Consider the following 26,253-nt stretch of genomic DNA (forward strand, 5'->3'; position numbering starts at 1 on the left):
AGAGGATGAATTGATGAGGGGGAGCATGGTAGCTCGAGAAATTGACCTTGAAGTGAAGCGGGTGTATGCGCCCACTCCAATGATTCATGAGCCATTTTTCTCACTACCTGCTGTCGTTGCACCGACAGTGCTAGATAATGTGGTGCCAGCACCTGTTGTTATCCCACCTATGGCAACAATGAATGATGATGAGGAACCTATTCTTCAGGATCATAAAGAACCTATTGCCACACATGAGGGGGAGCAACAGCAGCCTCAAACAGAAGATGTGCCAAATGTGAAGGCCCCTAGAAGGTCTCAAAGAGTTAGAAAATCAGCTATTCCTGCTGATTATGAAGTGTACAACACTGAGGAATTTCAAATGGAGGATGATCCCACCTCATTTGAAGAAGCCATAAGAAGTGATCATTCAACAAAGTGGCTTGAGGCCATGGAAGATGAAATGAAATCAATGAATGCCAATAAAGTTTGGGATTTGTAGATAATTCCTAAATGAGCCAAAACAGTAGGCTATAAATGGGTCTACAAAACAAAACTTGACTCTCAAGGGAATATAGAGAGATATAAAGCGAGACTTGTGGCAAAAAGCTTTATACAAAGAGAAGGGATTGATTACAATGAGACCTTTTTCTCCAGTCTCATGTGAAGTTTCCTTCAGAATCATAATGGCATTAATGGCACATTATGATTTAGAATTACATCAGATGGATGTAAAGACGACATTTCTCAACGGAAACTTGGAGGGAAATGTTTATAGTGGCACAACCGAAAGGTTTTGTCATGGAAGGAAAAGAACGAATGGGATGCCGCCTAAAGAAATCCATTTATGGATTAAAACAAGCTTCAAGACAGTAGTACTTGAAGTTTGATCAGACAATAAAGAAGTTTGGGTTTTAAAGAGAATGTAGAGGACAATTGTGTCTATGCAAAGTTTAAGAATGAGAAGTTTATCTTCCTTGTCCTGTATGTGGATGATATCTTACTTGCTAGTAGTGATGTCAGTCTACTACTGGAGACAAAGAAGTTTTTGTCCTCAAAACTTGATATGAAAGATCTTGGTGAAGCTTCGCTCGTTCTAGGGATCGAATGAAAGTGGTTCCATATGCTTCAGCTGTCGAAAGCTTACAATATGCTCAAGTATGTACGCGCCCTGACTTAGCATTTGTTACCGGGTTACTTGGTAGATTCCAGAGCAATCCTAGAACAGAACACTGGAAATTGGTAAAGAAAGTCTTGCATTATTTGCAAGGAACGAAAGGCCTCATGATGATGTATAGAAGATCTGATTCACTCCACATAGTGAGAAATTAAGATTCTGATTATGCGAGAGATGATAGAAAATCTATGACGGGATAGTATTCACTCTCGAAAAGGGGAGCTATTTCATGGAAAAGCTCAAATGCAAACCGTCACTACATCGTCCACAATGTATGACAGTTTGTAGCATGATATGAGGCAACGGGGCAGGTGAACTGACTAAAGAAGTTCATACCTGGTTTGAAGGTGGTTGACGACATCTATAGACCACTTAAGTTATACTACGATTATAATCTAGTAGTACAGTATGCTCACAACATAAGTCAAGTGGTGTTGCCAAACGCATTGACATAGAGTATTATGTTGTGATAGATAAAGTCCAGGATCAAGTCATAAGTCTTGACCATATAAGTACAGAAAAGATGCTCGCGGATCCGCTTACAAAAGGCTTACCATCCAACGTGTTCAGAGAACATGGTGTTCAGAGAACATGTAGCTAGCATGGGTTTAAGGGAAAGCCTAAAATTCCTGGACAAAAGAAGGCCCAAAGATAAGTATCTATTTCAAAACAGAGTAGTGTGTTGTAGCTGTTAAGTCTATTCGGCAATGGACCGTGACGATAAGACATGCTCTATGCGCTAATCTGTAATGGAATGAACAAAAGTAAATGAAATTGAAAGATGGTAGTGAGATCAAGGGGGAGAATGTTAGTTGATCTCCACCAATAGGCCCAACTGGTCTATTGGGCCCTTGTCTCTGCTCCCTGATCGGGGGAACCCAACCCTAATATGGTTGGTGGGTCCCCTGTCGCACAGCACATATAAAAAAGAGGTGGGGATCATAGGCTCGTGCGACGAGGTTCAACGGAGCCAGCCGTACCCACCGATAGAAAAAACCTAAACCGATCTAAAGCAGTGCTGCCAGCGACGGGAAGCTCCACCACACCACCGTCAGCCTCTGCAGCGCCACTGGACTTCATCTCCACCGCGCTGGACGCCTACTACACTGCGGCACCGGCGTCTACTCTGCTGCTACGCCGCAAAGGGAAAGGTCGAGGAGGCTTACCCAGATCTACGGTTACACACAGGTAATCTACGAAGTAACAATAACATTTTCACATATAGTTAACCCATTAGTTGAGTGGTAGTAGTGGCGGTGAGAACTAGTTGAGTGATACTTAACTCATTAGTTGATTGATTGATAGCTGACATCTTCACAGATTGTGCAAACAACTGCGCAATTGAATCTGCTGGTGGAGAAACGCCTTGCTGTGTTGCAGTTGCTCCATCAGCAGTGAAGCTCCTAAAATATTTCCAGTTTGTCAGTTTTACAATTTCCCTCACAGATGATTAAAGAGACAGGTGTACATTAAAATACCAAAATACGGAATGAATGTACTTGAGCAACATGTCTAACATTCTCTCTTCTTTTTTGCATTGCATTATCCCAAATTACAGGGCCCATTATGTTCCTTTCATCATTATTGGAAGCTAATGCTTTTAGGTATTTATTTATTCTGAAAAGAACACAAGGCTCTTCTTCTATTCTGAGTTAAGATCTGCCACATACAACGCACAAAGAAAGTAGGTCGAGGTGGCTTCAGGATAGTTTGTAAGGTAACAAATCGTTCCTTCATCCACTAAGATTGATGTTTTGCTACATGATTGCAATGCAACATTGATATGTGTTGCCTTATTGACAATTTATCTTGTGTTTCTTTAGGTTCGATCTTTTACATGCATTAGAGTTGCCTTACAGTTGTGTTCGTGTCTGTTTGATGGCTAATGGATGAATGGAATGGACTGCCTGAAATTTGGTTAATTAGACGAGCATTTCATTTTGTTTGCCTGTAGCAACGCACCGGCACCATCCTAGTTCCCTTTTAAAGTAATAAACTGTTTCGCGTTTTGTGGTGCTTCTTCGATAGCGTTTGGTTCGGTTAATTGTAACGTGGCTTGATTGCGGACGGTAGCATATTGTCGTTGCTTCTGTTTGTTTCCGCCTGCGTGTAATCAACTCACGCCATTATCTGATACCAGACTAACAAAGTCGATATCCCCCTCCACCTCGATGCAATTGAATACCAGTCTATCGCCGAAGAAAAACACGCCGTTTGGCTACTAGTTTCAGTTTATTTTAGTTATAAGCATCTTATAAAGTTTCAGTTTATTTTAGTTATAAGCATCTTACAGAGTTTTAGTTTATTTTAGTTATAAGCAACTTATAAGCTATATCGAGAAAAAGGTCTTTCTACCTCCCAATCTATAGATATCAGATTTCCTCCCCAAAAAAGCAAAATAAAGTATTATAGGTATCTAACTAATAAAATTGGTGTCTAAAATCTTTACCCATTTTAGCTGGGCACGCTCGTTCGCTGCCGCGCAGCAAGCAGCGGTGCCGTCGGCCACTAGGGCAATTGCCAAGCTGCACTTGTCTGCTGCCGTGGGCCCGTGAGATGTGAGATAAGAAAGAGGATATAGAAAGCAGAGGAGAGGGAGGGCACTTACATGTGGATCCTATATGTTAGTGAAGCAGAAAAAGATTATGTTTTCTCAAATTACTGTAGCCAATTGACGGGAGGCGCAGGCGGCCGCCGGCGATGCTGCCGTGCGCCCTTGGTGCGCCCCGCGTGCCCCCCGGCGGGCACCGGCGCGGCCAAGCACGGGAGGTGTGCCCCCCGGCCCCCGGCCCCTCTGCCTCGGTCGAGCGGGCAGCGGCGGGCGGACGAGTGGGGAGGAGCAGGCGGGCGGGGGAAGTTGGGCGGGTGAGGGGAGGTGGCACGGAGAAGAGCACGAGCCGGAGGCAGGCAAGGAGAGGACGGAGGTGGGGACGAGCGGGCGGGTGGGCAAGTGCGGGCGCTGTGAAGGAGAGAAAGAGGGATACGCAACCTGATGTGTGGGCCCCTGTGTAAGTTACCTCGGCGCGAGCTCAGCGCCAAGTTCCATGACGCTGAGCTCGGCACCAAAATCCACAGCGTCGAGCTAGGCTGCCATATCTGCCCGCACGCTAGCCTCCACGCAGGATGCCATGCTGATGCTCCCTTCCCCCTCTCTCAACACCAATTGCTGCGGCGTCGAGTCAAGAGTCTATTTTTTTTAAAAGGATACCTCAGGCTGTGAAAATCTTTATAAAAAAAAAGCCAAAAAAACAAATAAATGGTCCTCCCGCTCGGGACGGCCCATCAGGCTTACGCACAGCCGTAACAGCTCACAACCACCGAGCACGCCATTGACGGCTTCATGGGCCATCCGGACATAAAAAATGGTCCAATGTTTTTCTTTCTTTCTTTTCTTTTCTTTTCTTTGTGTTACCGTACTTTGTTATTTTTTAATAGTTCACTAGCAATATACATGTCTATTGCAATGTGACGTATAATTTGTTGTGCGGTTATCTAGATCTATCATGTCAAATCATAATGAGCTAGGTTTAGCCTAATTTTTTTATTAAATCAAAAAAATCTAAGGCCTATAATAATTGTATGTGCAACAAAAGATTAATACTATATGGAAAATTGACTAGAGATTAACTCACCTCAAATAGGTGGCTAGTCTCTACATTTGTGGTGAGGTTAAGACATGTAGAAGATGAGCCACATGCCCGAGCGCACAGAGTCATGACACGTATAAGTTCAAGAAAGTCCCTTATTTAGCATCGGAGTATGAGGTGGTTCCTTATTTAGCAATGAAAGATAAAAGTTCTCCAATATATAGTACTTGTTTCTTTATTTGGTTCCCTAAATAGCACTGTCGTTAGATTTGGCCTCTAACATCGTTAAAAAAACCATTTTGCCCCTATTTTCATGTGTAGCACCAACAACACGTGAACAGTGATATTTTTTGCACAAATTTTTTGAATGACACCATTTTTTACAATATAATTTTTACACTGAACCATTTTTTGCAACGAAAAAATGATTATTGTCCAAAAAAACTGTACTCTCATAAATAATCATTGCGAGGAAATGGTGCTGCCAAAAAATGTTCAATGTAAAAATTGTATTGTCGAAAAATGGCACTATCAAAAAATATGCGAAAAATACCAATGTTAACATGTTGGTGCTACATATGAAAATAGGGGCAAAATAGTCATTTCCCCTCCTAGTTAACATTGTTAGAGGGCAAATCTAACGGCAGTGCTATTTAGGAACAAAAAGTGAAGCAAGTGCTATATTGTGGACCTTTTATCTTTCGGCGCTAAATAAATAACCACATTATATTCTGACACTAAATAAGAAAATTTCTCTATAAGTTCGGGCACTTAGGCTACATCATAAGCGGTGCAAGTGAAGATCTTATAGCTCCAAATTGTAACTGACGTCATGCTAGAGCCATATAGTTCTCATGGTCGTACAGTAAATCTTAAGCGTGTCCGCTTTAAAATTGAGTCCTTAGCGGGCAAGCTAGAACACCTAGGGTAAGGTGTGCGTGCGTGCGTTCATAGAGGTGGGTTTGCGCTCATGTTTGTTAACGTCTGCGTCTGTAGCCGGGTCTCGCAAAAAAAAGGTCCAATGCTCTAGCCCCTTTTATCCATGTCGCTAAAAAGCATCCTTTTATCATTGATTCCATAGATAGTTAATCAAAACTAGATATTGACATATTTGTCATAGTTGGTGTTTGTAATCTAAACCAAACTACCCATATACATAAACCCAGGACAAATAAGGTATAAAGATACTAGATAAAATCCTTAGGATTCATCATGTTCGACACATTACATATATGTAAAGATTATTTTAGCTAACATGACACGGTCGTTTGCCCGTCACGCCGCCAACAAGCGCCGCCGGGCACCAAGGCAGCAGCTACCGAGTTCTGGCCGTTGAGAAGCGGAGACAAGAAAGAGGAAAAGTAAAGGAGAGGAAAGGGAAAAGAAAAAGAAATTATTGAACCTTATATATGGGTCCTATATGTCAGTGGAGGGGAAGGGGTGGAGCTTTTCTTAATCTGATGTAGCATGCGTCCTCTTTCGACTCTCTCCATTAATCTTGTTTTTTAATCTTCTATATCGGTATTTGAGAGAAAGAAGGATGTCCAATCTAATAGAGTTGCTCTTAGTTTGCTCTACGCACAACGTTTCAGTCTAAAATCGTAGAACCACTACCGGAGACCGGCTCTTTGCCGTACTACCGGAGACCGGCTCTTTGCCGAGTGTCAAGTGGTTTGTTCGAGTGTTGTTTTTCGGGCACTCGGCAAAGACGTCTTTGTCGAGTGTTTTTTTTGACACTCAGGCAAAGAAGCTCTTTGCCGAGTGTTTTTTTTTGACACTCGGCAAAGAAAATTTCAAAGCACATTTTGAAGCAGTAAATTAATTCAAATGAAAAAGTTTTCAACTACAAAGTTGTATAACTCATCAAGATGTACAATGTTTGGTTTGGTCTTTTCTTCATATACAAAGTGAAAGTAAATTTGTTCATAAATCTAACATATCTCTCTGGTAGTTTATGAAACTACAAGAGAGATATATAAGATTTGTGAATAATATTAGAACGACCATGTCGGATGAACAGATGACTAAACAACCAAAATAAACTTTGTATATCTCAAAAAGTTATGAAACTTTGTAATTGACAACTTTTTAATTTGATATCATTTTGTCATGCAAAACTGTGTTTGAATTTTAAAAATTTAAAATTTGAACTTTTCAAACGACCTCGGATGGAAAAACAACCAAAATAAACTCTGTAGATCTCGAAAAGTTATGAAACATTGTAGTTGGCAACTTTTTGATTTGAAATCATCTTGTCATGCAAAACTGTGTTTGAATTTCAAAATTTTAAAATTCGAACTTTTCAAATAACCTCGGATGTAAAAACAACCAAAATAAACTCTGTAGATCTCGAAAAAGTTATGAAACATTGTAGTTGGAAACTTTTTGATTTGAAATCATCTTGTCATGCAAAACTGCGTTTGAATTTCAAAATTTTAAAATTCAACTTTTGTAAATGAGCTCGGATGGAAAAACTTCCTAAACTAAAAGTGTAGATCTCGAAAAGTTATGAAACTTTATAGTTTACAACTTTTTTATTTAAATTCGTTTAGGGCCTCAAACAAGCAATTTACACTCGGTTTAGTATAATATGTTGGGAACTAAAACGGAATCTAGACACAAGTTTCAGTGTTGTGTAGTGGTAGAGGAGGTTCGCGCGCAGGGGAGGTCGCGGGTTCGAATCCCGTCGGACGCGTTGCTGTGAAATTTACGCGAAAAATGCCGGAGATGGGCGGGCGCTGGCCGGTGGGGGCCTCCACTGATAAAAAAAATTCATTTTTTTTTCCATTTTTTCCCATTTTTTCGGTTTTTTTTTCGGTTCCAACTTTGCCGAGTGTCGGCACTCGGCAAAGACTTTGCCGAGTGCCCGATAAAACGCACTCGGCAAAGAATTTCTTTGCCAACGGATTTTTTTACCGGAGGCTCTTTGCCGAGTGCTGCACTCGGCAAAGGCTTTGCCGAGGGCAAAGTATAGGCACTCGGCAAAGCGCCTAAATCCAGGCCCTGTTTAGTTCACTCCCAAAATGCAAAATTTTTCAAGATTCCCCGTCACGTCGAATCTTTGGACACATGCATGAAGCATTAAATATAAATAAAAAATAAAACTAATTACATAGTTTAGACGAAATCCACGAGACGAATCTTTTAAGCATAATTAAACTATGATTGGACATTAATTGCCAAATAACAACGAAAACGCTACAGTGTCGTTTTGCCAAAAATTTCGGCAACCAAACTGGCCCCCAGTAGTGAACAACTATGCCGTATTCTTGTAACATATTTCTTGGGTTAGAATATATCTTTTTTTTTCATGCGACTAGAGAAAGAAGAGGCAGCAGGCTGCAGTTAGGTGCAGTATTTTTCTCCTCAACTACTACTAAACTCATGGGCAAAAAAAAGGAGCAATCAGCAGCAATCATGTCATGCCATGGCTTGGCGTCGTCACATGCCCATGTGCAAATGCAATTTGCAGTAGCTTCCCCAAACGCACGCAAAAAGGGGAATGACAATCGAATAGCTAACATTGAAAAATGATCATGCTGGCAACTCATCATCATTGTACTGAATCCTTTCGGTGAGACAAAAGCGAGTGCCCTTTTATCGTCTCATCTTTTTTTTTTCTTAGAGAGAGGACAATGTTACACTACTAGTCTACTAGTATTCATGCTCCCTCCGACCTAAATAATTGTCGCTGTTAGTGTGCGTGCCACAAGTTTGATTTGATTTGTAGAAAATACGTGTAACATTTATATCTCTAAATAAATTTATTAAAAAACTAGATTCAAATATTTTTCCAATTATACTAATTATATATCATAAATATTAATATTTTTTAATATATATTAGTCAAAGTTGTTTATTGGGAAACGAAAACGACAGATATTTAGGGACAGATGGAGTAGAATGCTAGCCAACTCAGTTAATTAATTGCCCATCCAAAACAGCTCGCTTAATTATCAGTGGTGATGAGGACGCCTTTGTTTGTTTGTTTGTTTGAGAGGGAATACATACAAGAGCACCAGACCAGCCAGTTCAGCCTGTTCGTTTGGCCGTGGCTTGTCGTAAACGATCGTAAATTTTCAGCTGGAACAATATTTTTCTCTCACACAAACCAGCCAGCAGTACTTCAATGTTAACCAGTCTATACCGTATATGATTATATATGCTGACCTTTTTTACAAAACCCCTTTTTCTATAATGTTAACTAGTTTACTCTACCACACATGTGCTGATTTTTTTTACAAAACCTGCTTTTCTAGAATGTTAAGTGGTTTACTCCACCATGTATGCGGATTTTCAGAGCGTTCCGCTGGTCAGATTTTGGCTGGTTTTGGATGATTTTGGATGGTTGAATAGTATTCTGTGAGAGAGAATAGCTGAAACAAGCGGAACGAGCCGATACCCTACCAGCCGAACGCCCTCTTTTTTTTTTTACGAAACATGACTGGACCAAGCAGCTCAGTTTTCTAGAATGTTAACTCGCTTAATCTACCATACATGCTGACCTCTTTTTTACGAAACCAAGTGAGCTGGAGCAACCATTCTAAAAAAAATGACAAAGTTACTATAGACTCCTCACTGGTTACGGGAACATCACCCACCATGAATTATCCATACCATGTCAAGTTTCATTATAGGAATCTAACCAACTGAGCTACGCTCTAACTTTGATGTTTGTTCTTTTTAATCCCTTATCCCTGCTTGATGGGGGAATGGTTAAGCTACTTATACTAATCAGCTTAAACACCCTAAAGATTTCGCTTAACTCTGATGAATGCTGCTTGAGGAAAGGTCAAGCTAAGACCATTTCTTGTGAGGCGCGGTCTTGACATAACCTAACTAGAGTTTTTTTTCCAACTTTATTCTTAATTGGTTTTAACTAGTAGTTTACTCTACCATATATGCTGACTTTTTTTACAAATCCTAACCGGACCAACCAGCTCATTTTATCTAGAATGTTAACTAGTTTAGTCTACCACATATGCCGACCTCTCTTTTGCGAAACCAAGTAAGCTAGATCAGCAAATCATACAAATGACAAAGTTAGCATAGACTCATCGATGTCGATCGGTACGTTATTACACATGTCATGTCAAGGACTTAAATCCAGATTGACAAGTTCTATCACAGAAAACCTAACTAACTAAGCTACGCTCCGACTTTGGCCCCGTTCGTTTCGCTGAAAAAACAAGCCGAAATATTGTTCCGGCTGATTTGTTGTGAGAGAAAAATATTGTTCCAGCTGAAAAAACAAACTGAAAAAGACGGATTATAAGAGAAGCGAGCATGGCCTTTGATGTTTATTCTTTAATCCTTTTAAACCTTTTCCCTTGCTTGACGAGGGAATGCTACGCTACTTATACCAATCAGCTTAAACACCTTGTAGATTTTGCTTAACTCTGATGAATACTGCTTGAGGAAAGGCCATTTCTTGTGAGGCGAAGTCATGACATGACTCAATTAGGGCATTGTTTGGATGTCCATGTATCCAGCTCAATCCATGTGTCGAAGCAGATAGATGTGAAATTAACTGATTTTACATCAAACCACTCCACCATGTATGGTTTGAGTTTGATACATAGACATCCAGACAAGTCTTAGAGATTTTTTTTCTAGCTTTATTCATAGCTAGTATTAATGCTCATAGGTTGAGTCGGAAATGTGTGTTTTTTCTATCGTTTGGGGATAGCAGTATAGTTTTTAAAATTTCTGGTGAAATTCTATCTCCCTCGCCCCCATCCCGCCACTGTAATAATAATAACTTTATATTTCAATAATCTTTATAATCCTTTTTGGATTTTTTTTAAAAAAATGCAACTCGGAGGGAGAAAAACATACGTGGCGGGGAGAGTGGTGTGGTGGCAACAGCGATAGCGACAACAGCACCAACAAACAACAAACTATCGTTCTCACTCCTCAAAAAGTTAAACATGCTTAACTTAGATAAAAAATATATAAGAAAAGTCTAGTATTTATAATACATAATTATTATCATTACATATATTATTGAATTTGTTTTCATAATAAACTTCTTTGAAGATATAAATATTACTAACATTGCTAATATTTTTTATAAACTTAATTAAATTTAAAAGATTTGACCGGCACGCTTCTCGTAAAATAGTTAAATAGGGACCGAGAGAGTCCAACAAAACACTATAGATTGAAGGTACGTGTGGACCGTCATTGTCGCCATCCCGCTCGTTTTATTGCACTGGTTTTGATGGGATTGTAGGTTAGGTTAGGGTTCCTACCAGTGATGGTAAAATTGTCTGCCTTCCTTGCTTCGTAGTCCATCGATGTAGTGACTTCTGTTGCGGTGGAGATTGGAGACACAATGGATTGGAGACACAATGGATTGGAGTGGTTGCCCTATTTGGTAAGTTAAACTTCAGTGCACTTTGTTCTCACTTTGATTCTGGATTGGGAAGATGTTGTGTAGTATGATACCGTCTAACAGTTTGATTTGTGTTTCTGTTCGTTATTGTGTCAGGATTGATCCTGGCAACGCTTTTAGATTAGTTGTTAAGGTTTCTAAGTATGTTGCTGATGGTGAGTACGAGCAAGTAGAAATGTCACCGCAAGAACATGAACTATGGCTGAATAGGACCGTGCAGTTCTCTGTCTAAATTTCGCGCGTGTTTAGTTGGGTGAAAGTTGGAAATTTGGCTATTGTAGCACTTTCGTTTTTATTTGGCAAATAGTGTTCAATCATGGACTAATTAGGTTCAAAACGTTCATCTCGCAATTTCCAACCAAACTGTGCAATTAGTTTTTTTCGTCTATATTTAATGCTCCATGCATGTATCGCAAGATTCGATGTGATGGCTACTGTAGCACTTTTTGAGAATTTGGGGTGGGAACTAAACACGCGCTTCATGATGAAATGGCCAGTAAGATAATATGGGGACCTTCACAGATATTGGTTGTTTGGGTGGTTGATAGTGACAGTGAATCTAAATGGAAAGTTAGGAGAGATGAACATTTTAAGCAGCTAATAAAGGATAGATAGAATGACAGGGTAGCTGTGCTTGTAGTGGATGTAGTCAGCAAACATGCTCAAACTGCCAATGCTAGCTCTGGTGTTAGGTGTGCATCTGGTGTCACTTCTGCACAAGACAGTGCTGCTCCTAGTAATGCACAAGGCAGTGGTGCTCCTAATAATGTCGAAGACAGTGCTGTTCCTGATAATGTTGAAGGCGGTGGTGACACCTGTAGCTCTCCACCTCCATCTGTGCTAGTGGAAGAAGCAGAAGAGGCTGATTGGGCTGAGTTGACTATATTAGCAGAGCCTAATGAGGATGGAGAGGCTAAGGAAGTTATTGATGAGGACAAATTGTATGAGGCAATGGGTTTCAAAGCAACAGATGAAAGAGCAGAGGAAGCGGCTAGGGAAGTTGTGCCTATCCCTACCATGACAGCTGAGATGCAGAGTGATATGGCAGATGCAGTTGTACCAGTTGATGATCATGTGAGTGAGGAGCCAATATTTGATTGGGACAGAGATAATCCAGATATGTCTATAGGGGTTTCTTACCCTTCTATGGATGATTTCAGACTAGCTATGAGACAACATGCAATTGCCAAGGAGTTTGAGCTTCACACTGCACACTCTGATACATCAAGGTTTAGGGGAAATTATGCTTCTTTTGGATGTCCTTGGATTATTAGAGCTAGAACCCAACATGATGGGAGTGTCAGGGTCTTTTTTATAGATTTGTTTTGTTTCATTAAAACTATCTGGATGTTATGTTTGTCTGGTTACTTATGTTTGGCTGTTTTGTGCATGTGTAGGTGCAAATAAATGAAGGGCGGCATAATTGTGCCTCTAGAAGCAGAGTGGTTAGCAGGATGGTCTCACAAGCTTGGGTGATAGAGAGGGCTATTCCACTACTCAAGAAGAAGCCAAGCATGGGTCCAAAGGAAGTGTAGGAGGAGCTGCAGACCAAATACAAGATTAAGATCCCCTACCAACTGTAGTGTAAGGCAGACAGAGAGCAGCCAATAAGCTTTTTGGTAAGTGGGGTGACTCCTTTGATTTGTTGTATAGATTTAAGGCAGAGGTAGAGATGAGATCACCTGGTACCATAGTTGAGATAGCTACGGAAGAAGTTGATGGGAAGATTCATTTCAACATACTTTTTTTGTTGTTTCAAGGCAGCCATAGATGGTTTTAGAAATGGATATAGACCATACATTAGTATAGATTCCACAACCCTTAATAGGCTATGGAATGACCACTTGCCCTCAGCCCAAGCATTAGATAGCCATAATTGGATGTATCCTTTAGCATTTGGATTGTTTGACTCAGAAATCAAGGGAAACTGGATCTGGTTCATGGAGAAGCTTAGCAAAGCAATTGGACCTATGGACAAGTTAGCAGTATGCACTGATGCTTGCAAGGGTCTTGAGGCAGCAGAAGAGAGAGTGCTTCAGACATTTGATGGAGAATATAAAGAAATATTACAGTGGAGATGTCTATGCAAAAAACATGTGGCCTATAGCTAGGGCCTATACTCCTCACAAATTCAAGTATTTCTTTGACAAGGTTGTGGCAGCTAGGCCAGGAGCAAATTCAGCAGTGACATCAAATGTGACTACATCAATAATAATTTAGCTGAGTCTTGGAATGCATGGATCAAAAAAGCACAAGGATCTGCCTGTGCATTGTTTGGTTGATACTATCAGGGAGAAAATAATGGTCATGTTTGCTAAGAGCAGAAAGATCTCCACTACCTTGACTAGAGGAACCTTACCTGCTGTCATACACCAGCTCAATGCAGCTTCTAAGGGTCTAGGCCACCTCAAAGTGACCAAGGGGCATCCAGAAGAAGCAAAAGTCACAGAGATATACAAAGATGAAGAAGTGAGGAGACATGTTGTGTATCTTACAAAGCATATTTGCACCTGTAGAGAATGGCAGGTAACTAGGAAGCCATGCCCACATGCACTGGCTGTCATCACCACTACGAGGCAGCCCCAAATGGACCTATATGTGGATAAATACTACTCTGTTAAGAAGTTTCAGGCTGCCTACTATGGTATTATCCTAAACATCACTGACAGGAACCAATGGCCTGAGGTTGACAAGGGTTTTAAGTTGTTGCTACCACTGTCCAAGAAGAAAAAACTACCAAGCAGATTGAAGAAGAGCAGGTACCTATCTCCAACTGAAAGAACTAGAAAAGAACTAGGTAGGTAAAATGTACTAGTTGTGGTGAGTATGGCCACAGAACTGGTAGCTAGAGGTGTGCACTAACAGGGACCAAGAAAAGGTAAATAATGAACTGTTATCTTATTTCAACAAATAATCAACAACTAACCTAACTGTGGTGTTTATTTACAGGAAGAAGACTAAGAAGACAACACCTAGACCAAGAAGAAAGAAGGCCAAGAAGGACTAGCCACCAACAGACCAAGGAACACCAAGGACAAGAGCAATAGTGGCTAGAGAGGCAGCTACAAAGGCAGCAAGAGAGGCTACAGAAGCAACAGATAAGGCTGCTGCTGCAGCAGAAGCAACAGAACAAGCAGAGAGGCATCTCCTGGATGTGCCACCACTGGAGAGAATTCCACCATCAAGCCCAAGAACACCTCCAAGGTATGATACAACCTTTACAATTCTATGCTTGCCAAAGAATGCAACCCTGAACTCCTGGATGTTTGAACACAGAAACACCTGCCTTGATTTGCAAGTTATAAACCAAATTCAAGACATGCCTGCTGATGGTGCTCCAAGGAAGATGACACCAAGGAGGAAGCAACTGGCATCCAAGGTCAGGAAGAGTCTAGGAAAGAAGACTCCAGCAAAGAAGGGGAAGAAAAAGTGAAACTTGTAGTGAACCTTTTGTGTGATCTTTTGTGTAGTGATGCATGGCCTGAACATTATGTGCTTTATGTGGCCACAAGACAATGTGATGTGTGGCCGTAAGCTTTTGTGTTGGAACTGGCCAAATGACTATGTAATGTGTGGCCTTAAGCTACTGTGATGTAAGTGGCCCAATGCCAATGGATGTGTAGACATCCCAACTATCTGAACCTGTTATGGTTTGTATTAAATTATGTGCCACTGCTCTATGAAATGATGTTCATGTGATCTGTTTTTACCATACCTCTGTGAATTATGTGTTAATTCATCATTTCAGTTTCAGTCATCCATCAGTTTCATTAATCCATCCAAACAATAAAATTTTAGGGACAACATTTTTCAGTTTTATTCATCCATTACATCATTACAGCATACATCACTACACACCCAAAGACAACACATACAACACAAGCAATGAACATGTTCATCTTCAACATCAGTTTCTCCAGCTTGTGCTCTAATTCCTTCCTCTGCTTGTCACCATCTGGACTCCCCACTGAAGCTTCTTCTTCCACCACCTCTGCCCAGTTCGATGGTTGAACAATGATGATGCCGAGATCCTTCAACTGCTAGAAGTACTGCTTTTCGAATCGATAGTACCCACACAACTTGGGGAACTAAAAAAGGACACAAATTACAACCCTAACTGTGCTAATTGAGGAAAATCCAGGAGACAACTCACCCCATTCCTTGCACACTTGAAGTATAGATGGCCATGATTCTCACTGTCCTTCTTGGTCCGCCCTTCCACCACTCGAGCGAGATGCCAATCCGGGCAAGGGATCAACGGGAAACCGCTGAGCTCACCAATGGGATTGAGACCGCCCGAGGCAATGCGGGTGCTCGGGGCACCATGAAGCTTGCTCCTCGCCCGTCCACCTCCAAACGACTCCGAGTAATGCTCCATCGAGAAAGCTAGGAGAGGAAGGCGGCGGCGTCGTCGGATGGCGGCGGCGGCGACGGAGGGCTACGGTGAGAGCGGGGAGATGAAGAACGAGTGAATGGGCTGGGCGAGGCGACTGAGTGCGGTCTGACTGGGTTAGCAACAGAGGGCAGGGGCAGCCGCGGTCATTTGCCACCCCCATGCTGCCTCGGATCCTACCTGGACTGACGCGCTATCGTGTCACGAGTGCAAAAGTGACAATTCTGTATCTCTTCTCTCCGTTGCGTGCCAAAGTCGTATTGCCAGCCGTTCTGCTAGCTGCAACCGCTGCCAACGTAGTGGCACTCAGTTGCTACTATGTGGACTCAGTCCACCTTATATCTCCCTGCTCCTCCGAGATTAGGTCACTTTTTGCATTTTTTTTGGTAATAAAGAGGCCATAGTACATGCTGTTTTGGGCTGGTGCCATTATGTTGTAATTGTAATGCTACCATCTAACTAATGAGTGCTCAATAAATAATATAAATATAGAATACAATTTGGTACTCTCTTCATCCTAAATTAAAACAACTTCTAGAGTTGTCCTAAATCAATCTATTTTAAGTTACATTACAAAATCTATAGAAAAATAGCACCAATAGTTATGGCATCAATTAGTATCACTAGATATATTATGATATATATATATATATATATATATATATATATATATATATATATATTCATAATATTTTAATTGATGTCATAGATGTTGTTACTTTTTTCTGTAAAGTTAGTTAAACTTAAGATAATTTTAAGTAAGGCTTGGTTTTAATCGAGCTCGGAAATATGCTGACCTTCACAGATGTAATTGAAGTATTTTAAATTAATCTAAGTGTTCCAAGTGAGAGAAAGTAACCTTAAAATGTGTGGTGAAATGAAACAATAATACTTTAGTTGGTTATAAGTTATTTATGTTGAACTTGTGACTCAGCATGTGTGTAATCATGATAACGACAGCTATTCTTTCAAATTTCCAATGGTGTGGCGTGCATCGGGAGGAAGGGAGGCATTTGTAGTGGCACTAGTGGAAGGCGCGCGCCCTTGCGCGCGGGTAGCTACAGGGCAGTTTATACATAAAGGATTCCACAATAGCATAGGGTGAAGCGATATTTAATTTTATAAGATACATCAGGCTGACAATGCATTTCGAAGCAAGCAGTTGTAGGTTTCATGAGCAGCATGTCCTAATTTGCATTTAAAATCATGGGCTCTAATAAGCACGGACCAAATGTAAACAAGACGGAACAAGGTGGGCCTGTATGTTTTCAGATCATGGTCATCATCGCGATCAAATGATAGACAGTAACACGGGGCATGATGGATTAAAGCAATACCTGAGTAAAAGATCCGTACTTGCATTTACGATACAAATGCAGGTGTCTCAGGTCTTTTCAAAGTTACGTTCATGTACAACTATTATGTCTTAGAATCATGAATTGAATGAGTTCTTACAGTTTAATCTCACACAAATCCAACCTATTGGTGCTTGATCAAACACGTTGGACACAATAATGATGAGATCCATGAGCTGGAGACCACACCGCTGGGCTGCCGGTACGAAACAGAAGCAAAGAATGGGGGATTAGAGGAGGAAGTAAATCTCTAGAGTAAAGTTGATGCTCTTAAGCATTGTCTCTTGGCTATCTAAAAAGCAGGAAATCTTAGCTTGTACCTGTATTAATCAGTTTGGAAAAAAGAACAGTAATTGAAGCTGGAGGTAGCCATTAGGAGTGGGAAAAATGGAAAAGAACAGGAATTTTTTATTTTCAATGAACTAATAAGTATAAGTAGAGACTATTATATATAGGTCAATGATACACACACTGATCAATCAACTAATCAGCTTCATAACCTATTAGTGCAGAAGCATTAGTTTTTACCTTTTTTTTAGAAGAAGCAAGCTTCACTGCAACATTATTATATATAAAAGAATTGTTCGGAGGGATGGAGCACGACTATTCTGAGGGAGCATCGCACCTTTCATGGAGCAGGACTGCAAGAGATATTAGATTGAGTAGGACAACCGCTGGACATGGAAAAATGAATGAGTAAATATGATTCATCTTGCGTCACGAGATAAGAAAATATACAATCAAGTAAAGGATAAAAGAAATCATCCAATTGGTCTCCAAGTTGATGGCATAGGAAAGTCAGAAAAAAACTGCAGAAGCAAGCAGAGGAGTCACCCAAAAAAAATAGAGCAAACTAAAGTTAGGCCAGCCCCTATCCTTTCTCCAATAGCCCAAGGACTAAACTGTGATAGTAGTTATGTGAAGTTAAAGATTGCGCTGCCTTTGTGCCAATGGAAGCATAAGCAACAGCAACAAAATGAACGCTAGAGACAGTAGTGACACTAACGCTGCAACAGGGCATGATGAGCAACTGTGGTAGAGTGGCCATGGAAATTGACCTGTGAATGCACCTGTGCGATGCAGTCAAGGGAGTAGACGACATAACTAATCATCACCTTGTCTAGAACCAGCTTGCCTCTGAGGGTTTCTTCGTATGCACACCGCCGCAGGCCACAGATATCCATTATCTTAAGCATTATAGAACCGCAGTCATATACTTATCCATACAAAATCATCACTGTTAGTACCAGTTTTTTCCCAGATGCATAATTCATCTGGCAATGTATTACAATTTAAAGGAAATAATATGTAGCTAAATTTTAATGAGAGCTGATTTAATTCTCATAGGAAAAAAAAGAGTCAATCAGATGTGAAATTTTTTAGAAAATAATCTTGCAGGATTAACTGTTTAAGAGAAGATTCATATAGTGATCATAATATTTGGACAAATTATACTAATTTATTAGATGAAGCAACCATCTTAAAAATGTAGCATAGATTATATTTTATAATCCAAGTATGACATTAAGCAATGGGCTACACTTCTCACCATTACCAAATAAGTAACACAAGGGCAGACCACTGAACAGCATCAATGCGTAGTTGTCATATATAAATTAATAAGATGTATACCCAATCAAAATGAGAATAGCGTGTATCGACATTAATGGTCACATCCATAATCAAGTTTTTTCTCTGGTACTGAAAAGCCACAGATCTCAGTGAAGAACAACACAGGCATAAAAAAATCAATCATCATCGGCAGCTTTCCCATTTAAAAAGAACAATGAATTTAGTGGAATCAGGTGGAATAAGGTCATGTTCATTAGGTTAATCTAAAATGACTTATCGGAATGTCATTGCGTTGATGGGTAGCCAAAAAAAAACTAAATCTAATATGAAGAAAGCTACAGACTATATAGTAGTGTCTCAATCTACATGCATGATAGTCTCAAATTTGGATCCGGAGCGCATGACCTAGAGCAAGCATAGAAAGAAAATGAGTGTGCAGGGATAAAAATTGGAGAGTACTTGTACCCCCTATTATTGCAGTTTGTTATCAGTCGAAAGGATTGCAAGAGGATCGATAGTTACCTCAGAAAGGATAAGGTGAAGACGTAAAGTGGATACATTGGCCCATGGTGTTTGAAGAGCAATACTCTGAGGCACCCACTTAGTTTATAGAGGTTATGAATGCATCCATTCAGTGCAGCATTCTGTTATGTATTCACAAATTAAATTGCAGCCTGTAAAATCAAAGAGATGCCAAGCAAAATAATGAGAAAAGCACCCAAAATATGTAAGGACAAATTCCACACGAACATACTGAAAGTTTGGCTGTGCAGGAAACATACATTAAGCACCCAATGATTGGAAGAAGTAACATATGCATGCCTGAAAGCAGCGAGCATGAGAACAAAGAAATGCTCCAGTGCAAATCAAGTAGACTAAGTTGGAACTATTGAAGATGTAGTTGTAAGGAATATATATAGATTTTTTTTCTACTTGTAACCACAAAGACGTAGTTCTAAATAAATAGCAATAATTGTCCAGAATATATCAAAAACAGAGTATGGAAAAAATTGATGCATGTGTTTGTTGCACTCATATCACTATTAGAAATTAACACATTCCTTTTTAAGCAAATTTGGCTATATATTTCTATAGCGGTAAAAACATGCATGTATGAAGTGGTGGTCTGTGAACATATGTAAACTGAAACTTTGAAGAACGCACCGTACGAATCTAACATGTTCATAGGAGTGCACCGTATTCATAGCAGCAAAAACCTGAGGACAGGAAAGCGATGGTATAATTCTTCACTATTTGATATTCAGGAGCATTGTCATCTAGCGATATGTATTCTCTGTTTAGCACAGCATGTGAGAAAACCTTACATAACAACAGATAATGCGATGACTGGGTGAAAATGAACCCAAAACTAATCATAAATCCAAAACTATATCAAATTAGTAACCCTGATGTAGCAGGAAAAAATCAATTGCACAGAGCTGCACAAATGAATAGGACCAGATTCAGGCTAATTTTGTTGACAAAGCATTTATATAACAGCGTCACAGAATGTGTAAGTGCATTATTGTTGAACTCTGCTAGGAGAAAACTAATTAGTAGATCAGTGTACTCTTCATAAGCATGTATAAATAAATTTGTTATAGCCCATGCTAACCATATATTCTCAAGAATTTGTATCATATGCGGAGAACTTTTAGCTCACCCAAAAATATTAGGTTTGACACACCAACAGGAAAATAGAACTTTTACTGAGACGACAAAACAACAATAGATGTGGCCAATTTCATTGAATGAAACTGAAAGCTATATAAAATCAAGTCAGTACTACAAATCAGTTACATGTGTAGATCATCAAACCCTTAGATGGTTAGGCATGTGTGGCCAGCTCCATGCGTGCACCACGGGCCTGAAGCATCTCTTGCTCATTCACCTGCACAAAGGAGAAGATGGAATGAAGGAGGAACTAGAGGAGGCACATAAAGCACAGGCACAACCATAAAGGCAAAAAAACAGGGTGCAAGGCAATGGCCCCAAATAATATCATGAAGGAAACCTTTACAAATTTTAGAGGCCTCAGAAATATATGAATCATCATTTAACCATGATCATGGGCACAGGCACAACCACAAAGGCGAAAAAACAGGGTGCAAGGCAAAGGCCGCAGATAATATGATGAAGGAAACCTTGACAAATTGTAGCGGCCTAAAAAATCTATGAATCATCATTTAACCATGATCCTGGAGTATCAAGGCACCAAAGTAAATGGAAAATGCCACGTCTCTCACAGGACCTTGATGGCCAAGGTGTACCAATCAGGAAAGCAGGTGGTGACATGTCGCTGAAGCGGTCCAATGAAAGAATTCTAGGAGACGTGGATGGGCTGGCCGCCGAGTTCATTTTCATCACAGGCCATACGGGGAAAAAATATTTCCATCACGTGCATGGAGCACCAGGCTAAAAACAATAGCTTCGACATAAACGAAACAAAAGATCTCAAATCCCAGGGAGGGATTCGCATTTGTAAGGTTAAATAAGAGTTCATCTTCATCACAGGCCATACAGCAAAAAAAATATTTCCATCACGTGCACCGAGCATCAGGGTAAAAATAGATGTATATATAAGTGAAAACAAATTCCAAGGACAGATAGCACGTTAGATACACTGTAAGCAGGCAAACATCACAGCAGTAGGCATAGGCCAAACCCTAGAGAATGTATTCATGGCAATATGGTGAGAAATCATGGAGACAAAAGCAAAATTAGAGAATAAGAGGAAACGGGAACACCTGAGAGTGCTGCGTTCTAACCGCGGCACCGCCAAGGCCGACCAGCACCTGGGGCGCCCACCATAGGAAGCCGCATCGGGAGAAGAGAGAGGTTGCGCAAAGGAGAGCGCACCGGCTGCTCCCAGCAGCGAGGCCCGACCGACGGCCGCAACGAAGCTGGGGAGGCTCGACGTCGGCATGGGTAGGGGCGTCACGCCATGGCCGGCCGGTCTCACGTCGCCCGCCGCTAGGGCCCATGGACGCGCGCGACACAGGGAAGCTGGCGCAGTCGGAACCTGCTGCAGCGCTGCCACCCCAGGAGAGAGAGGGAGAGGGAGAGGAAGAGAGGAAGAGGAGGTACGCCGCAGCCGGCAGCGGCCGGGAAGAGGCACCTAGGGTTTCGCGTGGAGGGCGCCGACGCCGCAGCCACCGCGCGATGAGGAGTCCGAAGTCTGACCCGTCCAGCACGCCGCAACGCTGGAGGAGAGGGAAGGAGAGAGAGAGAGAGAGGGAGAGGAAGGGGGCGGGGGCGGGGGCAGGGGTGGGGGCAGCGGAGGTGGAGGTGGAGGCGCCAGCACGCGGCCTCGGCCGGGTCAGGCCGCTGCGCCGCCGCGGAGAGACGGAGAGACCGAGAGAGGGACAGAGGAGGCGAAGATATTTTTGGAGGCGCAGTAAAATCTGTTGGGATCAACCTCCACTGTTGATCTTAGAATCAAACGGTCAGAGGATATTGGGGTGACGTGGACGGCCTGGCCACTCAGGAAGCTCTTCCGGCTTGTTTGGGTTAATATGTACCAAGACACGCGAGTATACGTGTGCGCCTGTGCATACATACAAACGTCTGCACTTATATCACATTTGAAATAAAATAAACATGTGGGGGTAAAAAATGCTTAAGGTGGGCGTTACTTTCTCCCCGTGTACTCCTCTGTCCCTTATTATTTGTCGTTTTCGATTTTTTTTGCCATAAGACTAGATTTGTAGAAAATACGTACAATATTTATATCTCCAAATAAATTTATTAAAAAAACTACATTAAAAGATCTATATAATAATATCGATTATGTATCATAAATATTAATATTTTTTATATAAATTTAATCAAAGTTATTTCTCGGGAAGCGGGAACGATAAATATTTAGGGACGGAGGAGCAGGTGAGTACGCAAAGCATCTGTTTTTTTTTTTCTTTTAGTAGTAAGAGCTAGCGTGAGAATAAAAAATGTTTAAGGTGCTTGCTGTCTTTTTATGTTTCCCATGTACCATCCTTATCTGAGAAAGCTGGGAGAGGAAGGAGTGAGAGGAAGGCGACGACGGCGTCGGATGGCGGCGGCGGCGACGGAGAGCTACGACGAGAGCGGGGAGACGAAGAACGAGCGAATGGGCCGGGCGAGACGACTGAGTGCGGCCCGGCTGGGTTAGCAGCAGAGAGCAGGGGCAGCCACGGTCATTTGTCACTCCCATACTGCCTCGGATCCTACCTAAACTGACGCGCTGTCGTGTCGTGAGTGTAAAAGTGACAATTCTGTATCCCCTGTGTCTGTTCATACCAAAGACGTATTGCGAGCTGTTGGCTGCCGATCCTTAAATCTCCCGCCACCTGGGGGACGGAAACGGAGCCATCGCTTCGCTTTCCCTCTCCTCCCTTTCGAACGAGGAGGAGGCATCCGAGGTGGCCAGCCACGATGATGGCTGCGGCGGCTCTCAGGCCGCACAAGGCTTCGCCGGCGCGCGTGCCCACGCGGTGCGTGGCCACGCTCTGCGCCGCCTGCTTCCTCCTCGGCGTCTGCGTCGTCAACAGGTCCGTACTCCTTCTCCCCCAAATCCGCCCGCCGCCCGCCCTCTCAGATAGAAATAGAAGTCCCCCGCTCGCCTCCGGTCCCTCGCCCCGCTGCTTTTGCCTGCCTGCCGCAATCTAGTCCTGAGGCAATGCTCGCCGGTTTCAAGGTCGGGGTGCGGTGGTAATTGGTCTATATTTGTGTGCTTGTTGCAGGTACTGGGCTGTTCCTGAGCATCCCGGTTGCCCAGACAAGGTAATGCGATTTCTCCTCTCTCTTGTCTCTTCCTGGAGTGTTCATATGGAAGCGCTTTCACACATTTGCTCTCCAATTTTCCAGGCAGGCTCTGTCCACTCGAGTGCCGCGTTGAGCCAAGTGTCACAGACTCGCGAAGTCATCATGTAAATATCACAGGCTTCTTCAGTTCCTGAATCTATCTGGTTAAATATGGGGTTGTTATAATATAGCGTCTTGGTGTTTCAATCGCAGGGCGTTGGATAAGACGATATCCGACATTGAGATGCGCCTGGCGGCGGCTAGAGCCGCCCAGGCGATGAGCCAGGGCTTGTCACCGGGTGACTCGGAGGGCGACCAGGGAACTGCGCGGCATAGGATGTCTTTTGTCATGGGCGTTTTCACCACTTTTGCTAACCGGAAGCGGAGAGATTCAATAAGGCAGACATGGATGCCACAAGGCAGATGCCTTTCCCCAGCCATTTTGTACCGTGGAGCCTTTTTTTTTCCTTTCATTTTTTCATATCTAAAATATTGAACATTTGTAGGTGACCAGTTGCGAAGACTGGAAGAGAAGGGCGTTGTTATCCGTTTTGTTATTGGACGCAGGTATGGACTTCTTTTGAGTTGGAGATAAAAACAGACGGTGACACAATGTTCTTCTTTAGTACTATATGTTCCTGAAATCTGGGGATTCTTTCTTGTAGTGCAAATCCAAACCCGGACAATGAGGTCGACCGTGCAATTGATGCAGAAGATAAAGAATACAATGATATCTTGAGAATTGTATGTTCAGTTCAGTTGATTAGTTTCAACTTTTCCCCTTTTCTTTGATCAGTGACTGCCAGTCAGCCAGCAGTGATGTGTTTGCAACATTAATCATCCTATACAGAATCATGTGGAAGGCTATGGAGGGCTCCCTATGAAGATCCAGATGTTTCTTTCCACTGCTCTTACCACGTGGGATGCTGATTTCTATGTAAAAGCTGACGATAATGTTCATGTCAACATTGGTATGCAAAGACGGGACCCTTTCGACTTTGATCAATCAAGTATAGTGCCGGTGCATCACACTGTGATTGGGGGGCTCTTTCAATACAGGTATCACCAGATCGATTTTGGCGCGACACAGGACGAAACATCGGGTGTACATTGGCTGCATGAAATCTGGACCCGTTATTGCTAAAAAGTAATGCTCCATATTTGCAGACTTTCTTTTTCACATTTTATAGATTTTATTTATTACAAACATGGTTCATCTCCATATCAGTTGAGATCGCACTTCCACATTTACTCATTATATATAAGGACATTTCTTACTTGCAAATCCCTAACAGCTAATTTCATCTTACCAAAATTTGTTTTCAGAAATGACATAATAAAGTTCCTGTCTAATGTTAACAGTGACTCCAAGTATTATGAGCCAGATCATTGGAAGTTTGGGACTGAGGGTAACAACTACTTTAGGCATGCAACACGGCAACTATATGCTGTAACCAGGGATTTGGCAACTTACATATCGGCAAACCGGTGAGTTCAAATGATGGTGTGTAATCCTATAGACCAGACTGATCAACTGTTTATTTCATATTTTCTGAACACCACTTTCAGGCATATCCTGCACAAGTATTCAAACGAAGATGTATCATTTGGCTCTTGGTTGATTGGGTTGGAAGTCGAGCATGTTGATGAGAGAAGCCTTTGCTGTGGTACTCCCCCAGGTTGGCGTCTCCATTTACACTCAAATTTCCATGCTTCTTCGGTATTTACTTCTGTAGCATCTAGTTAATTACTGCATGCTCATTGGGATAGTGGCATGACTTTGCTTAACCTTGAAGTTAGTTGCTTTACTGTACTATTTAGTTAAGCCAATTTTGAAGTTTTTAGTAAGAAAGGATTGATATGAAATGTGTAACAACTGCACTTTTTGTTAGTCAAAACTTGCTTTCTCCAGCTTTTTGTCCTCTGTTTACCAGCAATGTCCTCTGCTTACCAGCAATGGTCCCATACTTTAACCAGACATGTTCATAGTGGACAAATTGGTGTTCAACAACAATTGCACCAATACAATCCAAGACCCCTGATCATTTGCCACTGCTCCTAAGCACCAGGTGGTAGGCACACCAGCATCTATCACCTATGGGGATTGGATAGACTAGGCAGGATGGGCGCCTACCGCCTAGCACCTAAGCGATGCTTAAGGTCTAGGCGGCCACCTTGGGCAACAGTGGAGCCTGAAACCGAAGGTTTCATTTATTTGAACGCTACCGAAACTGAGCAGTAGATGATTACTTTTGAACAAACTCGAGATACGATGATTTTAATGCTGCTTGGAAAATTTTTCCTGCCATTGTGAGTGTACTCCTTGTTGACCTTCTGAAGCAATGAGCTTCTTGTCTGTTGGTTTCTCGATGGCATGGTTCTATCCTTTTCACTTCACTGTTGCTGTAATTGGTACTATTCTTCGTCTTTGGTAATGAATGTACTCTCTGTACCTGACCAATCATCACTGCCAGCTCTGATCATTATAGGCATGCTCCCAGATGCACCTTGAGGGAACCATATGAAAACATGAGTATTAAACCCCAATTTACCTGTCATATGCTGCTAACCTCTTCAGCTAATTGTTCAGGATACGGTGTGGTGCCTCTCTTAGTTCTCACTTCTCACTGTAATCTGCACACATTTCGTGTGCCACCTTTGATGATCTTGCAGACTGCGAATGGAAAGCGCAGGCCGGGAACCCATGTGCGGCGTCCTTTGACTGGAACTGCACTGGCATCTGCAATCCGGTGGAGAGGATGACAGAGGTGCACCGACGATGTTGGGAAGGCCTTGGAGCGGAAGGGCACGCACAGTTTTGACTTTTGACAGCCAATAGTTGCGGAGATGAACTTGTATGCAAATGCAATGGCTCAGTTTTTCAGATGTGCAGCAATGCCATCGTTTTCTGGCCAGTTTGTGTGCGGATGCTGGGGTAGAAATGAGGAGTACAACCTGCAATTGAGTCTCTAATAACTGAAGATACCTCACTGGATGCTTGTCGTGATATTGGT

At 41.9% G+C, this 26,253-nt stretch overlaps 1 pseudogene; it reads left to right on the forward strand.

Moving 5' to 3' along the window:
* The first annotated feature begins 22,848 nt into the window (after positions 1-22,848).
* Positions 22,849-26,222, forward strand: LOC136500897 (beta-1,6-galactosyltransferase GALT31A-like; annotated as a pseudogene).
* The last annotated feature ends 31 nt before the right edge of the window (positions 26,223-26,253 follow it).

The sequence above is a fragment of the Miscanthus floridulus genome, chromosome 13, assembly GCF_019320115.1.
Source record: "Miscanthus floridulus cultivar M001 chromosome 13, ASM1932011v1, whole genome shotgun sequence".
Classification (NCBI taxonomy): Eukaryota; Viridiplantae; Streptophyta; class Magnoliopsida; order Poales; family Poaceae; genus Miscanthus; species Miscanthus floridulus.